This window comes from Passer domesticus, chromosome 26, assembly GCF_036417665.1.
Source record: "Passer domesticus isolate bPasDom1 chromosome 26, bPasDom1.hap1, whole genome shotgun sequence".
Classification (NCBI taxonomy): Eukaryota; Metazoa; Chordata; class Aves; order Passeriformes; family Passeridae; genus Passer; species Passer domesticus.
The window spans coordinates 5,292,936-5,310,140 of NC_087499.1; the positions used below are offsets into that span (position 1 = coordinate 5,292,936).

At 47.0% G+C, this 17,205-nt stretch overlaps 1 long non-coding RNA gene across 1 annotated transcript; it reads left to right on the plus strand.

Moving 5' to 3' along the window:
• Positions 1–785: 785 nt before the first annotated feature.
• On the plus strand, positions 786–16,340 carry LOC135286346 (uncharacterized). The gene is made up of 2 exons (XR_010350711.1): positions 786–6,850; positions 7,722–16,340. It is a non-coding gene; the product is annotated as an uncharacterized LOC135286346 (long non-coding RNA).
• The last annotated feature ends 865 nt before the right edge of the window (positions 16,341–17,205 follow it).

Here is a 17,205-nt window from a genome sequence, read left to right on the forward strand (position 1 = left end):
TGGTTGTCATCTTGATCATCATTCGGAGGTTGCCAGCTGGCCACATGCTGGTTTTGGTGTCGCAAATCAGGGCGGACACATATAAATTATATATGTCTCTTTTCCAGGTTAAGTAAGGTGGCCCGTCCACCTAAAAGTCCCAATTAGAATTTAAAGCCCAAATATGGGCTTTATGACGCGGTTATGAAGGATGAGCCCCTCCCACCCAAACCGATTCCACTGTCCAGCGAACTAGCCAGGGGAAGGCGCCTAAAGATTTATTCAAGCTACAGGGGTACAATCGACCTGGCTTTGCTCACAAATATGTGAACAATATCTACAGAGGCAAACAGAACCTGGGATGCCAGGGCCCTAGCAGTCTTCTCCAGCCTCGTTTTGGAGAGACTGAGGGCCGAAAGCAGCTCAGCGTTCTTAAGATACCACTTTCCACGGGCCCCCACGGGGAAGCCTACATTATCAATATCCGCCGCATTAGTTAATTGCTGTATTTGCGGGTGAAGTCTCTGGTATTTCTTAGCTTTTTCTGCCGCAGCTTCCCTCAGTGAGGAATTACTGTGCTCATGTCAAACACAATCGCTTTAGATTCCTTTACAAATATCAGGTCTGGTTTAAACAGTTCATTAACACCATCTCGGAGGTGTGGTTCCTGAAAGACCGTCCAATCTGCCTTCTTAGCTGCATTGCTAAGAACTTCATAGATCGCATTGTGTCTCTTAATCCTGGCGTCTTGCGTGATTGGACAGGTCCCGACAATGTGAGCGACAGATTCAAACCTGGCACCACAATGCCGGCATGATTGAACAATGTTCTCCTGTCAACCCCCCGCCAGGAATTCTCTTGTTGCGTAGACATTGGCTCTTAGTTGTAGGGCCGTAATAAGTTTATGCTGAGGTATGCCCCTGTAATGCCTAATCCAGGCATCACTGATATCATCATTCTCAAAATTCTCGATACCGTGTCCCTGGGCCACCAGATGAATGCATTTTTGAAACTCGACTTTCCACCAGTTGCAAGGTTTCGGATAGCTAACCTTAGGACTGGGTACCTCCCACTCTGGTTGGCTTTCATCGCCACCACCTTCTAACCTTGGTATGGGGTCCCAAATTTGCGGGATGGACTCTTTTTTCCCACCAGCTCTTATCAACAATTTTTCAAATAACAATTCCAGATGTTCACCTTTAAGAAAACCCAACAGAGCCACATCAGAAGACTGCGCTAATCTGTGCAGTCTTCTCGCTTGAATACTTGGAATAAGCGCCGCTAACCTGATGAGACCCAGACCTCCATCTTTAAAACTCTAATACAAAATCGCATCGCACGTACTCGGTGGAAGATGAAGCCATTCCTTAACCACTTTATGGATCAGCAGGTCAAGGAGTTCCAGAAGGCCCATGTTCACCTCAGTATGATCAGCCAAGTATACTAGCCTTTGGATGGTATAGGTCCTGAGTATCTCGACTTTCTGAAGGGGTTTGAGGGGTGAACTTCCAATCCGATGTAACCAGTCTATGAGCTTCTCCGACAAACCTGAGTCTGCAAAGCCAGTCCAGGGGTCGATCCATGTACCAAGATATTTCTCTGAGCATCATGGGTCAATCATTTGCAGGGGGAACCCTTGATTTCCCATGGGGGACAATCATTGATCGTATATGAGTCCCGAGTCAGCTTGATATAAAAGCCATGACATTTTTCACCCTGAGTCCGGAGGCCAGTAAGATCACAAAAGGACTCCAAAATTTTGATGTTACAATTCATACCCTCCCAGGAATCACTCAGCAGTACAAGATCATCAGCAAATGCCATGGCCGTAAATTTCAAATCACCATGATGGAAACCTTCACCCTCACTTTCGAGTTTACATAGAAGGAGATCTATCGCAAGATTGAACAGCAAAGGTGACATAGGATCGCCTTGCTTAACACCAGAGCGAATGTAAATGGGATCTATTTTTTCCCTTCCAAGGGAGATGTATGTTTTAATATCTTCGTACATTTCCCTTACCAACTTAACAACGTGCAGGTCGACCCCTCTCTGAACGAGACCCTCAATTACATGCTGATGACTAACGGTGTCAAAGGCCTTGGCAATGTCCACGAACACCACCGCCAGATGTTTATGCTCCCTTTTCGCATATTTCACCACAAGTTGTAGTAACTTGAGGTTTTCATCACAACCTGACGCGTAGATGAAACCCCTTTGACGGGGGTTAATAGGACATGCCTTACACAATCTCGCAGTGGCGATCCTGGAGAACAGCCTGATCACCTCAGAACCAATGGTGATAGGCCTCCAGTTATTGATATCACCAAGCTTCTCCATTTCGGAGGACTTGGGTATGAAAACTGTGCGGCAGTCCCACAGCGTGTCTGGGATTGTGCCAGTAAGGAGCCAGAGGTTGAAGATCTCGGTCAACTGGGAAGACCCTGGGTCTTTTTTAATGAGATGACCCAAAGTAATCCCATCTGGCCCAGGAGCAGAGGATTTAGACATCTCATTCGCGTTTTTCTCAATCTCTTTTTCAGTAATTAGGCCCTTAAACACGGTGTTGTCTGCCTCCGCATGCGGAGGGAAATTCACCAGGCCACCAAACTCCCCAGAAGTATCCCATCGTATCTTAAAGTGTTCGTGGACAACACCCGATGGTAACTGGCACTGCAAGGTGTCTGAGCTGTCCAGAATAATGCGCGCCAGACGCCTTCTATGTAACTCATACAACGTCTGAAAACGAAGAAATTTCCCTCTTCTAATAGCATTTTTCGCATCCAATTAGTTGTTGTTTTGGATGTATCTTGACCATGACCCCTCTGTGATTTCCGTCCCGTTTGATCTTCTATGGCCCGGCAGATCCAGGCTACTTTGAAACTCCGCAAAAACATCATTCACCACCTCTTGAGGATTTTGACCCTTTAGTACTTTTTCGAAGGCCTCTTTATACCTGGCGAACCTGCCAGCTGATAAACCCGTCCTGATGGCATCCTGATAATGGAGCTTCAACTGTCCCTCTTTTGGCGCTTTAGCAGACCTAGTTTGATATACAACCCTACTCCCACCTTCCGGTTCAGTCTGATCTTTTACAGAGGGACCTTTCCCCAGAAGGCGCCTCTTATCACTGATCTGCTTAGCTGTTTTAGATGGAATGTGCTCTGTGATAAGATGATTAATATTACGTTTACCGGCGTACATTTCCGCCAATTGTACAAGGTGAGCCTCCTCCCCCTCAGTCCATACCCTTTTGTGGGCCCCCCTCGATGACACTTTGGGATGGGAGGCCTCAATCCGTTCCAAGTTTCTCACAAGAGGATGTTGTATTCTCTTGTGTTGGCCCAGGCCAATCTTGGTGGCAAAACCACGCTGGCATACCTCACAGACCCATTCGCCCATGGGAACCACACACACCGTACTCTTACACCTTGGCACGTGACAGACTATACTGTGGTAATTAAGATTTTGTTTACCACACTTCGAGCACTTAAAGATGACCTTTTTCTGCCCGTGTGCCCTCTTTAGGTGGTCAGTCAGGCCCGACATCCTAGTAAACCGGGTTAAGCAACGGGGACAAGATGGATTTTTGTCAGGTACTGAGACAACAGGTGTTCTTGTTGTTGCACCTCCATCACTAGACCCGGGAAGAGCCTCTGGTGTTTTAAGCTCTTCTATAGCCCCACCCAGGCACTCGGCCTCCTCTTGAGCCAATTCCAAAGGAACGTTCTCATACGGCTCAGGGAGTTTTGCCAGACCCTCCCATAAACTTCCAAGATGAAATCCTCCCTCAGCTTCAATTGCAGAGTTAAAAAACTCTAGACCAATCAGATTGAGTCGCTCTTCCCTTGGGACTGAGGGTATAGATGGAACTTTGGCATCTTTGACCACGAGATCTAGAGGGTCAGTTTGAGTACCAGTCGATATATAACGCAAAGCCAGTGATTGCACCATCACGTCACTCCGGATCAAATTAAAATGACAAGTCCAAGTGAGGGATGAATTAGTTAGCAGCTGGCCCTCTCCCAAACTGCCAGCTTTGTCCAACACAAGCCCATGGACAAGGCTCTAGGCAACAGCACACGTCTGTACCAGACTTTTTTTGTTTCAGCAGATCGTGAAACTGCCGTTGGGTGGCAAGTCCAACGACAGGGAGGGCTGATAGACCCCCTCTCTCACACTGGGGCAGAAGTCGACTTAGTTACCACAAGGGTATCCGGCGGGGCCACGAGAAGGCGCGACTTCCTCAGCAAAGCCCAGTTAGCAACTATGACCTCACATTTAATAAGCACATATAAATTATATATGTCTCTTTTCCGGGTTAAGTAAGGTGGCCCGTCCACCTAAAGGACCAAATTAGAATTTAAAGCCCAAATATGGGCCTTACGACACGGTTATGAAGGATGAACCCCTCCCACCCAAAACCGATTCCACTGTCCAGCGATCCAGCCAGGGGGAGGGGCCCAAGTCTTTATTAATTCTACAGGGGTACAATCGATCTGGCTTTGCTCACAAAAATATGTACTATATCTACTGAGGCAAACAGAACCTGGGATACCAGGGCCCTAGCGGTCCTCTCCAGCCTCGTTTTGGAGAGACCAAGGGCCGAAAGCAGCTCAGCATTCTTAGGGTACCACTTTCCACGGGCCCCCATGGGGAAGCCTACATATTTAATGTCCACCGCATTTGTTAAATGTTGAATTTGCTGATGAAGACGCTGATATTTCTTCGCCTTTTCTGCGGCGGCCTCCCTCAATGAAGTATTACTGTGCTCATAGCGAACTGTCACGTCCACAACAATCGCTTTAGAGTCTCTTACGAATATCAAATCAGGTTTAAACAATTCATTCACTTCATCCCACAAGTGTGGTTCCTGAAAGACTGTCCAATCCGCCTTCTTAGCTTCCTTGCTAAGAATTTCACAGATGTTATTGTGTCTTTTAATCCTGGCATTCTGTGTGATTGGACAAGTCCCGACAATGTGGGCAACAGTTTCGAACCTGGCTCCACAATGCCGACACGATTGAACGATATTCTCCCGCCTACCCCTCGCCAGGAACTCTCTTCTTGGGTAGACGTTAGCTCTTATTTGTAGGGCAGTAATGAATTTCCGATGAGGTATGCCTCTGTAATGCCTAATCCAGGCATTACTGATGTTATCGTTCTCAAAATTTTCAATACCATGGCCCTGGGCAACCAGTTGTATCCACTTTTGAAACTCAGTCTTCCGCCAATTACATGGTTTAGGATAGCGGATCTTAGGAGCGGGAACCTCCCATTCTGATCGGCTTTCATCACCACCACCTTCTAACCCTGGTATGGGCTCCCAGATTTGCGGGATGGACTCTTTTCTCCCGCCAGCTCTTATCCATAGTCTTTCAAACAACAATTCCAGATGTTCGCCTTTGAGGAAATCTAAAAGAGCCACATCAGAAGACTGTGCCAATCTATGCAGTCTTCTCGCTTGAATACTTGGAATGAGCGCCGCTAACCTGATGAGACCCAAACCTCCATCTTTAAAACTCTAATACAAGATCGCATCGCATGTGCTCGGTGGAAGATGGAGCCATTCCTTAACCGCTTTACGAATCAGTAGGTCAAGGATTTCCAAAGGGCCCATGTTAACCTCGGTATGATCAGCCAAGTATACCAGCCTCTGGATGGTATAGGTTCTGAGTATCTCGACTTTCTGAAGGGGTTTGAGGGGTGAGCTTCCAATCCGATGTAACCAATCTGTAAGTTTCTCCGTCAAACCTGAGTCTGCAAAACCCGTCCAGGGGTCGATCCATGTACCAAGATATTTCTCTGAGGATCCTGGGTCGATCATCCTCAGGGGGGAACCCTTGATTTCCCATGGGGGACAGTCGTTGATCGTGTATGAGTCCCGAGTGAGCTTGATATAAAAACCATGACATTTATTTCCCTGAGTCCGGAGGCCAGTAAGATCACAAAAGGACTCCAAAATTTTGATGTTACAATCCATACCTTCCCAGGAATCACTCAGGAGTACCAGATCATCAGCAAATGCCATGGCTGTAATTTTTAATTCGCCATGATGGAAACCTTCGCCTTCGCTTTCGAGTTTACATAGAAGGGGATCTATCACGAGATTGAACAGCAGAGGTGACATTGGATCACCTTGCTTAACACCGGAGTGAATGTAAATAGGATCCATTTTTTTCTCTTCCAAGGGAGATGTACGTTTTAATATTTTCGTACATTTCCCTTACCACCTTAACGATATGCGGATCAACCCCTCTCTGCACAAGACCTTCAATTACGTGCTGATGGTTAACGGTGTCAAATGCCTTGGCGATGTCCACAAACACCACCCCCAGATGTTTGTGCTCCCTTTTCGCGTACTTTACCACAAGTTGTAATAACTTGAGGTTTTCAGCACACACTGACGCGTAGATGAAACCCCTTTGACGGGGATTAATAGGACATGCCTTGCACAGTCTTGCATTAGCGATCCTGGAGAACAGCCTGAACACCACAGATCCAATGGTGATAGGCCTCCAGTTATTGATATCACCAAGCCTCTCCGGTTCGGACGACTTGGGTATCAAAACTGTGCGGCAGTCCCACAGCGCGTCTGGGATTGTGCCAGCGAGGAGCCAGAGGTTAAAGATCTCAGTTAACTGGGAAAACCCTGGGTCTTTTTTAATGAGATGACCCAAGCTAATCCCATCTGGCCCAGGAGCGGAGGACTTAGACATCTCAGTCACGTTCTTTTCAATCTCTTTTTCAGTGATAAGGCCCTTAAACACGGTGTTATCTGCCTCCGCATGTGGAGGAAAGTCTACCAGACCACCGAACTCTCCAGATGTATCCCATCGTATCTTAAAGTATTCGTGGACAACACTCGATGGTAATTGGCACTGCAAGGTGTCCGAGCTGTCCAGAATAATGTGCGCCAGACACCTTCTATGTAACTCATACAACATCTGGAAATGGAGGAATTTTCCCCTTCTAATCGCCCTCTTACGCATCCAATTAGTTGTTATTTTGGATGCATCTCGACCATGGCCCTTCTGAGATCTCCGTCCCCTGTTTGATCTTTTAGGTCCCTGCACATCCAGGCTACTTTGAAACTCAGCAAAAACTTCATTCACCACCTCCTGCGGATTTTGCCCCTTTAATACTTTATCAAAGGCCTCCTTGTACCTGGCGAATCTGCCAGCCGATAGGCCCATCCTGATAGCATCTTGATAGTGGAGCTTCAACTGTCCCTCTTTTGGCCCTTTAGCAGACCGAGTTTGTTGTACAACTCTACTCCCACCTTCCGGTTCTTTCTGGTGTTTAACCGAGGGACCTTTCCCCAGAAGGCGCCTCTTATCACTGATCTGCTTGGCCGTTTTAGATGGAATATGCTCCGCAATAAGTTGGTTGATATTACGCTTACCGGCGAACATTTCCGCCAATTGTACAAGGAGAGCCTCCTCCTCCTCAGTCCATACCTTTTTGTGGGCCCCCCTCAATGGTGACACTTTGGGGTGGGAAGCCTCAATCCGTTCCAAATTTCGCACAAGAGGATGTTGCAATCTCTTGTGTTGGCCCAGGCCAATCTTGGTGGTGAACCCACGTTGGCATACCTCACAAACCCATTCGCCCGTAGGAACCACACATACCGCACCTTTACAACGTGGCACGTGACAGGCTATACTGTGGTAATTAAGATTTTGTTTACCACATTTCGAGCACTTGAAGATGACCTTTTTTTGCCCGTGTGCCCTTTTCAGATGGTCAATCAGGCCCAACATCCTGGTGAACCGGGTTAAGCAACGGGGACAAGATGGATTTTTGTCAGGTACAGATACAACAGGTGTTCTTGTTGATGCACCTCCGTCACTAGACCCGGGAGGAGCTTCTGGTGTTTTAGGCTCCTCTGCAGCCACAGAGCTGGGCACTCAGCCCCCTCTTGAGCCGGTTCCAAAGGAACGATCTCGTATGGCTCAGGGAGTTTTGCCAAGCCCTCCCATGCCTTTCCAGGATAGAATCCATGCTCAACTTCAATTACAGAGTTAAAAAACTCTTGACAAACCAGATTGATTCCCTCTTCCCTGGGCACTGAGGGTTTAGATGGAACTTTGGCATCTTTGACCACAAGATCTAAAGGGTCAGTCTGAGTGCCAATCGATATGTACCGCAAAGCCAGTGATTGTACCATCACGTCAGTCCGGAATAGAATGAAATGACAAGTCCAAGTGAGGGATGAATTAGTTAGCAGCTGGCCCTCTCCCAAACTGCCAATTTTTGTCCAACATAAGCCTGTGGACAAGGCTTTAGGCAACAGCACAGAACTGTACCAAACTTTTTTGTTTCAGCGAATCATGAATCTGCCGTTGGGTGGCGAGTCCAACGACAGGGAGGGGATGGTATATCCTCTCTCAAGAGAGTCATAGTTACTCCCGCAGGTACCCATGGTACTCCAGTATCTGTGGAAACACATGCATACCCTCTTGCTTCTTCTGATGAGATCAGCGTTTGGAGGTTGAAACCTTGTGGACAAAAGGAGACACAAAAAGCAAAGAAAAGGGGGAAGGCTCTTCCCTGAAACTGTGGAAGCCGAAAATTGTTATGCATGAAGACTCAAAGAAGAAAAAGAGGATTGTAAGTACTCTTTGGGGGAGTGGGGGAGAAGGTATGGGGGGATGAGTGTGTGTATGAATGAGACACAGGCTGGTTATCACACACCTGCAGAGTGGGTGATGAGTCTCCCACGCTGCAGTTCCATTCTTCCATGAGAAAAACAGCTGGTAAAGAGACAAAGCAAAAGATAAAAGGAGTGAGAGAATCCCCCGGGGTAACTGGGACTGGGTGTCAGGGAAGGGGTGGGACCCCTTGGAGAGAGGAAGCCAAAGGTTTTCCTGGTGCAATCCACTGGGAAAGCGGGATAAAAAGTGGAGGAGGCTCCTAAAATTTTGCTGGATATAGGGATAAAGATGCCCAAGAGAATCCAGGGTTGAACAACAGTGCGGGACTGAGGGATACCCCAGAAAATCCAGGGTTGGCCAAAACCATTCTGAGATTTTATAAAACCTGTGGGTGGATATTAACAAGTGACTTGAGAACAAAGGTACCTTATTTTTGTGTTGTTCTCTTATGAGTGGGAGTGAGTGAGATGTAGTAAATAAATAAAAGTGGATGAGTATGGATGAATGAAAGTCTATGTAATATAGATTGCTTAACTTTATTTTCTGGAGGCAAGTGGATTGTGTGGGAGAGTATTGGAAAGGAAGGTTTTTTGTGTGCTGTGAGGAATGTTCAGGTGTCAGGGGAATGGATTGTAGCAGGGACGAGTGAGGTGGGGTCCTGGGGAAATGAGATAAGGAACCAGAGAAGAGAGCAGGGACCCTCTGGGAATACTGTCTCTCCCTGTCTCCAGTTTCTCTGCTCGTGCCAGAAGCTCCAGTCTCCCTACCCATACCAGCTTCTCTGTCTGAGCCAAGAGCTTCAGCCCTCCTCACCCACTGGGCATGATCACTCCTCTCCCTGCTGTGGCTTCTCCCCAGCTGACTGCTCATGTACCTACCCCTGTTTCTTTGCTGATTCCAGCTACGCTGTTGAATTCTGCTCCTGCCTCCGTCCCCTTTTGGATCTAGCTTTACAGCCAACTTTCAGCCTGGTCTCTGTTCCCTCAGTGATTTCAGCTCCCTCTGTATCTGTGGGGGAGGTTCAAGAAGGAGACAGAGCCCCAGCGTGGTCAGGGTCCCGGGAGAGGACTGGGGGTGCCTGTTCCTGCTGCAGCAGGGGAGGTCACCCTCACTGGGGAGGAGGCCTGGGGATGGTTCAGGGGGTGTGCCCGGTGAGGGAGGGAGGAACACGGGCTCTGTTTTGTTGTATTTGGAGGGTACCTGACGAAGGAAGGAAGGAATGATGAATTTGACTTTGTGTTTTCAGAAGGTTTATTTACTATTTTAAGATACTAGATTAAAGAATTCTAAATTATATGATATTAAAAATGCAGAAAGGATACTTACAGAAGGTTAACAAGATAATAATGAAAAACTTGTGACTCTTTTCAGAGCCCAGACACAGCTTGACTCTGATTGGCTAATGAGTCAAAATAATTTACATTAGAAACTAATGAAACAATCACCTGTTGGATAAACAATCTCCAACTGCATTCCAAAGCAGCAAAACAGAGGAGAAGCAAATGAGATAATATTGTTTTCTTTTTTTTCTCTGAGGCTTCTCATCTTCTTAGGAGAAAAATCGTGGGTAAAGGGATTTTTCAGAAAATATGAATGTGACACTGTTTTCTGAGGGATGGATAGTGTCTGGAGCATTTTATAACATTAAAAGTAGGTCCCCAAGAGGAAGTATTAGAATTTATAGTTCATACTGATGCAGAGAGAACTTAGGTAGTAGATGTTCCAGGAGGATATGATGTGGGTGGGGTCACAGTGGAATGGCAGGGGAAAGAGGAGAAGGGTTTAAAATCTCCATCATTAAAAATGTAGTAATTGAAGGGGAAACCAGAATGGGGGTAGGAGATGTCTTCTTAGTTCCTGGAGCAGGTGTCAACTTCTTGGGAAAGTATTTACAAATCCAGCTGGGAATAGAGGTTATACCAGAAGAGGAAAGGGCTATGGATAAACTCTTTGAAATAAAGTAGTTGTGTGTACGCCTCATGTGGTCCAAAATATGTTAAAATCAAAAAAGAAAAAAAAAAAAAAGAAAAGGCCGGGAAAAAATGGTGAGCAGACTCCTAAGACGTAATGATAACACTAGAAGTAAAAAAAGTTTGAATCCAGCTCAATTTTTTTGGCAAACAAAAAGGTACATTAACACATGATTGTTCAGAAATTGTGCAATACCAAACTGCAGTTCAGGAGGAAGTAGCAGAACAAGCCCTCCTAGAGGGGGAAAATATATATGTTGATGGTTCATCCAAATGTTTATTAAAGAAAAAGAATACCTGGGGACGTCAGGGTGGGGGATGTTGAGGTTGTGGGGTGTTTGACCACTCTTGTGCAAGCAGCAGAGTCTCGGGGCTGCAGTAGTTGCAGATCCATGTGGGTGGCCCGGCCTGGCAACTTCCAGTGTTCGCCCACGCGGTGGAGGCGGCGCGGGGCGCGGGTGTGCGTGGGGTGCCCCTGGGGTTCGGTAGCTGCCTTGGTGCTGCCGGGGTCTCAGAGGGTGCGGGGTTGCCGGACACGCTGGCCAGCCCGGCAGCGGCGCTGGGCACGGTTTGCACAGTTTGCTGCTGAGGAGCGCGGCTGGCTCAGTGGCGGAGCTGCCAGGGGGGTTGGCTCCCAGCCTGCTGGGGTCCCCAGCCCAGGGCAGCAGCCCCAACCCCAGTAGGTGGGTCGAGAGAGAGAGAGAAGGAAGGGGTGAAAGGGAAGTGAGGCACACCCACAAGGTCCCCACAGAGGGGGCTGTCTGCGAGCCCCCCTGCTCCCAGAGGGAGCTGCGAGCTGGCCCTTGCCAGGGCCGCTGTGGTATCGTGGCAGCAGGAGAGGAGGAAGAGACAGCGTGAAAGTGAACAGAGAGAGAAGGGGGGGTGGCGTGAGAATAAGCAATGAGACCATGGCAGAGATAGCCTTGATCTCTCACTAATTCTCAAAATCTCACTGCCGGGGTCGGCTGTCACTCGTCTCTGCCCCAGCACGGGAAAAGGTGGTTCTGGGCAGGCCGTGCTTTGAAGAAGGAGTCTGGACTCTTGCTTTTGGTCTTCAGTTGAGTTTATTGTTCCTTATCTCCAAAGTTTTTCTGTCTGTCCAGCCGAGGTCTGATCAGCAAGACAGCCAAGGGCACTCTCTCCCGCCCATGGGGCAGTTGTCTCTTTTATAGTAAAAACTGCATATAAGATATTTACCTTCAATTTCCAATACTTTTCGCCCTTGTTGGCAAGTGTACCTTCACCATGAACCAATCCACACATGCCAACATCATCCTGAACATGGATGCCAAGGAGAAGAAAGAAGGACAGGGCACGCCCAAATTCCTCCATCTTGGGACTCCCGACCCATGCACAGGATTTCAAACCCCCCTGTACAACATATAAAACCCCCCCTGTACAGTGCATTATAATTCAAGTTTTATCAAGTGAATATCATCCCCTCACCATTCAGGCCTGAAATTCTCTCATTTCCTCACATTCAGGTGTCTTTGGCTTCCTGCCAGGGTCTCTGAGCCCCTGCCAGGGCTCTGAGACATCCAGGGCATCCAGAGAGATGCTCTGGGTTCCGACACCTCACCAAGTCATTTATTTTTGTTCTCTTAAAGCAAGATTCTTTTTTTTTCTTTTTCTTTCTTATTTTTTTGCTGTTAGGATGGGGGATTTTACTCTGAGAAACTGTTAGAAGAATGGCTCTGTGGAGGCTAAACAGCTAAATAATTACCTCAAAAGGGTACAAGGCAGTAGATGTTAAGACTGGCCTGGATTTTTGCTTTTGGTTTTTAGGGATTTTTTTGTTGGTTTGGTTTGGTTTTGGTCTTTTGGAGTTTTTTTGTTTTGGGGTTTGTTTTGTTTTTGTTGTTGGTTTCTTTTTTTTGGGGGGGGGGGAGTTTTTTGAGGTTTCTTGTTTGTTTTGTTTAACTAATTGTGGCTCACAAGAAGAGGAATTTGCCACTGAGTTTTCCCTTTAGAGCTGTTAAGGCTTCCTGTCTTAGAAAGAAGGCAGCATCCTAAGCACGACAAGTCCGTTTTTCTCTAGGAGAAGTGTCCTTTACATGATCCCAAGAGCTGAACAGCCTAGCGCAGCTGAACACCCACCTGGGTACAACAAGAACAAGCAGCTGTGGCCAAAAAGAAAACCAAAAAACCTTGTTACCCAGAAAGTTTTGAAGAATGCTAATGGCAAAGCCTGATGTAGAGTTGCCTTTCCTCCAGTTACTGTTCCTGTGCTATTAAGAAGTCCTTTTCAGGTACTACTGACAACTGAGGCAGCAGTCCAAGCCAAGGGAATAGCGAGTGGATCCATGCCAGCAGAATCAAAGAACCTGTGAAGGAACCTGAGGAGTGGACTAGCACATTTAAACCGGGTGATACCAAATTGACTCTTAAGGTGGGACTGGGTGGTAATGAACTGGGAGAACCCAAATGATCCAAGGAATGTACAAAGAATCACAGTTAATTGAGATACAAGGCCAAGGTTATATCAGTGGTTTCAAGTACTGTCTGGACAAGTCCTGAGAGACCTCAGATACCCCCCATGGGGAGGAATACTTCAACTCCAAACAGGAGCATCAGGACTATTTTGTTCAGAGAATTCTCACGTTCTGGTCTTAGCCTGTGACTTACACAAAGAGGAGGAGGAATTACAACTTCCATCAGTGCCATACCATATACCCTGTTTGCTTCATCCTAATACCAGACATGCTGGGTTAAAATGCTGGGTTAAATGTAAATGTTTAAATTGGGGAAAAACTTGGTATTGTAGTTTACACAATCAGTGCTCTCATTGCAGGAAATGTTGGGCACCAAACCTATCTCCTGTCCAGACAGAACTCAAAGCAACTGAAATAATAACGTTGTTTTGTGGATGGGAATTATTAGTGCCTGTTGAATGGGAGATATCTGAGGAACAGTAGGACACTGCAATTAAGTGTCAAAAACGATTTGCCTGGAAATTAGCAAAAAGGGAGTGACAAGGAGAAGAGGGCAAGACTGGATTGGCCGCTGTACTCGCCACCAAGAAGATCATCTACACCTGCTGTGGGCAGCAACCCCATAGGCATGGGAGGTGGGGGTATAAGCCATACCAGACCTCTGTTATTCCTTTTTCTGTCACTCATCTTTAGGGATACCAGCAAAATCGTGTCACAAACACTATCAAAAGCATGACATGGAAAGAAATCAAAGTTCCTCTTTTATTTCACACACCCGTGTCAACAGTCACTGCTATGACCCATCCAAATTAAGTACCTGTAGGCAAAATGGGGAAAAATACTGCATTGCGAGAAACTTAGGAAAAAGTGGTAATAAGTTGGGAAGTGAATGTCCAAAAGGGGAGAGATGGATTTGTTTCACATTTGCCCTTAGGAGTGGAGTCCAAGATTTGATAAAAGAACAATTAGTAAGCAAAAAAGGAAAACCAGCACAGCAATCTGTATAACTCTGTATCAACCCAAATTAATATGCTGAATTGTATTATAAAATTCCAAATAATTGTAGCCATGATAACAAACATAACCAGTTGGGCATTGGAATTAATATCAACTCAACAAAGCCAAACAAAAACCATAATGTAACAGAATAGGTTGGCTTTAAACTAACTATTGTCTAAAGAAGGGGGTGTTTGTGGAAAATTGAATATATCAGGTTGTTGCAAATAGGTGACCATGAGGAAAAACAGCACATGTACTGATCCAAAATTGGGAACCAATGTTAAAAAAACTAGCTGGTGGAATAATGCATTGGGGGAAGAAATTATTCTTCCTTTTCTGTGCTACAGTGGTTTGGATATTTCTTCTTTTTTTGATTCCTTGTTTTATTTGGCTAATTACCAACATAGTCCAAAGCATAAGAAATATTGCTCAAGCCAAGTGATTTATAAATAATAAGAGGGGGGTTTGTTAGAGATGCTGTCATGGTTTGACCCTGGCACAATGCCAGGGCCCCCATGAAGGGTATATTTCCAAAATGGTTGCTGTGAGATGTGACCCGGGAACAGAACAAAGCAGGCTCCCATTCGGGGATGGAGGGAAAAACACAACACTTTATTTATTACAAATCTAAAAAGGAACACATACTAAGCTAAAAATAAAATCCTTCCAGAGACCTTCCTCCTCCCCCTCCCTTTTCTCCGCAGATTCACCACCCCTCAAATTATCAACCCTCAAATCCATCAGGGAGAGAGGAGTCCCCCCTTGCCTCATAGGCCTCCCCCGGAAGCACAATTAAAACCTCCTGTGCTTCCGTGTCACCCATGGCCCCACCCAGAGAACATCGGCCCTCGTGACTTCTCCCCCCATGTCCAGTGCTCTCACCACTGGACATGGGCCAGGACTGCTTTTAGGGCTCCCCGTTTAAAGATGCTCCACTCACTTCCAGAAACAGCAGTCTCTCAACTTTGGGACACCAGTCCCCCCCATATTTCACCCCCTGGGGCCGTGGAGACAGAGGGCATCCCACGCCCTCCTCAGCTGTTTCTGTTCACGCCGCTGCTTCACTCTTGACTCCCGGGTGTTGCCTCCCCTTAAATACAGTCTCTGGGTCGCAGGGAAAAAACACGGGTCTGTCTATGGCTATACAAGAAAGAGTCCAGCCCAAGGCCACTCTATTATCTCTTCCACTCAGGACTCTTCTCTCCTCTTCCAGCTTTCCTCACGCTTGCCCATTTCATCTCTCATCTCTCTCTCTCACCTCATCCTGATTCAGGAGGATTCAGTATTTGTAAGGTTTCTATTAGTCTAAAAAAGGGGTTAAAATTTTCACTTCTGCCTGTCCAGGACTCCCACAGCTGCCAGGCACCTCTCTGCCGCATCCCCTGCTTCTGGCTGGCTGAACTGCCAGCACAATCTCTGTCCCTCTCTCGGGGGGGGCTGCCCAGACATCCCAAGTCTCATCAACCCCTGCATGTTCTCCTCCACCTCTGCACCTTTTGGGGCTCCCGGCCTCCTCCCTGTCATGGCCTCCCCCTGCCCCACCCAGACGCAGCTGGGCAGGGGAGAGGTCGGGCTCTACTCACCAACGCCGGATTCCCAAAGAGGAAGTTCTCTGGAAATCTCCTGCTTTTAACCCCTGTGTGTTCTCAGAGGCGTATCCAGATCCTCAGTGGCCACATCACATGCCAATTTTGAATTTGGCCACTGATTGGCCCGACTTAAACCTTTCCAGAAACACATTTCCGGGCCAAACCACGACAGATGCATATTATAGTATTGGCTTTTCACAAATATTAAAATGGATTCTATATGTACAGTGTTTAAATAACTTTGTTTTTATTTCTGCTATTAACAAAAACTGAGACGTAGTAGTAGTGGTATCTGATACAGTTAGGAATGAGCTGTCTGTTTGGTGGGGATAACATCCAGTGAACATGTCATGAGGACCCTGCTGTTGATATGCCAACTGTCAGCATCTGCCATCTGAAGAAAGTATGGACCAAGGCCCAGACTGGAAGTGATCAAGAGAGTGAACCAAAACCACAGCCAAGAAACACACATGCTCTAAAAAGGCATACCAAGGAGGAGCCATGCAAAATAGTTCTTAGAATATGTCAACTAGATTATGGATGTGTATAAGGATCTATGAATATGCAACAGGCTGATGTAATGGAAAAGGTATTTAAGAGGTATCCCTGGAAGTAACAGTGTGCTCTTGGGTGATTGCCAAGATGCACTCAGCTGTAATCTTTGCTTTATTGTCTCTGACTCCTATTGTCCTTTATTAAACTTTTAAATTTTAACAGGAAAGTGAACCGTGTCTTTTACAGGAAGCCAGCCCATTTCCTGGTTACAATACCCTGGAATGCCATGGCTGTGTCACACTCGGCCACCAAGTCCCCCAGCAGCCACGGGGAGGTGACAGCACGGTGGTTCAGGGTCTTAGGGAGGTGCCATGTGAATCCTCATGGCCGCGTGCGGGGACTTTGGGGACACGCACAGCTGCACGCCCCTGTGTGGCCCAGTCATGGTGGCCGCCAGCTTGCCCAGGGTGGCCACCATGGCCACCAGCAGGTCAGGGCAGGGAAAAGTCCCTGCTGGTCTGTAGAAACTCATACTGGTCTGAACTGATCTGAACGGTCCCCACTGCTCTGTACTGGTCCCTACTGATCCTTACTGCTTTATAGTGCCTCATACTGGTCTATACTGGTCTGTACTGATCTATACTGGGTCAGGGAAGAAGGAAGTCTCTGCTGGTCTGTAAATATTCCTACTGGTCTATACCAGTCTCAACTGGTTTACACTGGTCCATTCTGGTCTATACCGGTCTTTACTGGTCTGAACTGGTATACACTGGTCCGGGCAGGGGGAAATTTTGCTGGTCTGTAGATATTCGTACTGGTCTATACTGGTCGGAACTGGTCTGAACTGTCTCCCACTGAGGCAGTGCAGACCCACAGGATACACTCCTCCCACAGTGTACTATCAAGATATATACTGGTCTGAACTGGTTTATACTGGTCTGAATTGGTCCATACTGCCCCATACTGGCCCATACCATGCTCTACCGCTCTATACTGGTCCATTCTTGTCCATACTGGTTTTTACTCACACACAGTGGCCCTGCACAGCACCATCAGCCCCATGGCCAGCCCACACCTGGCCCAG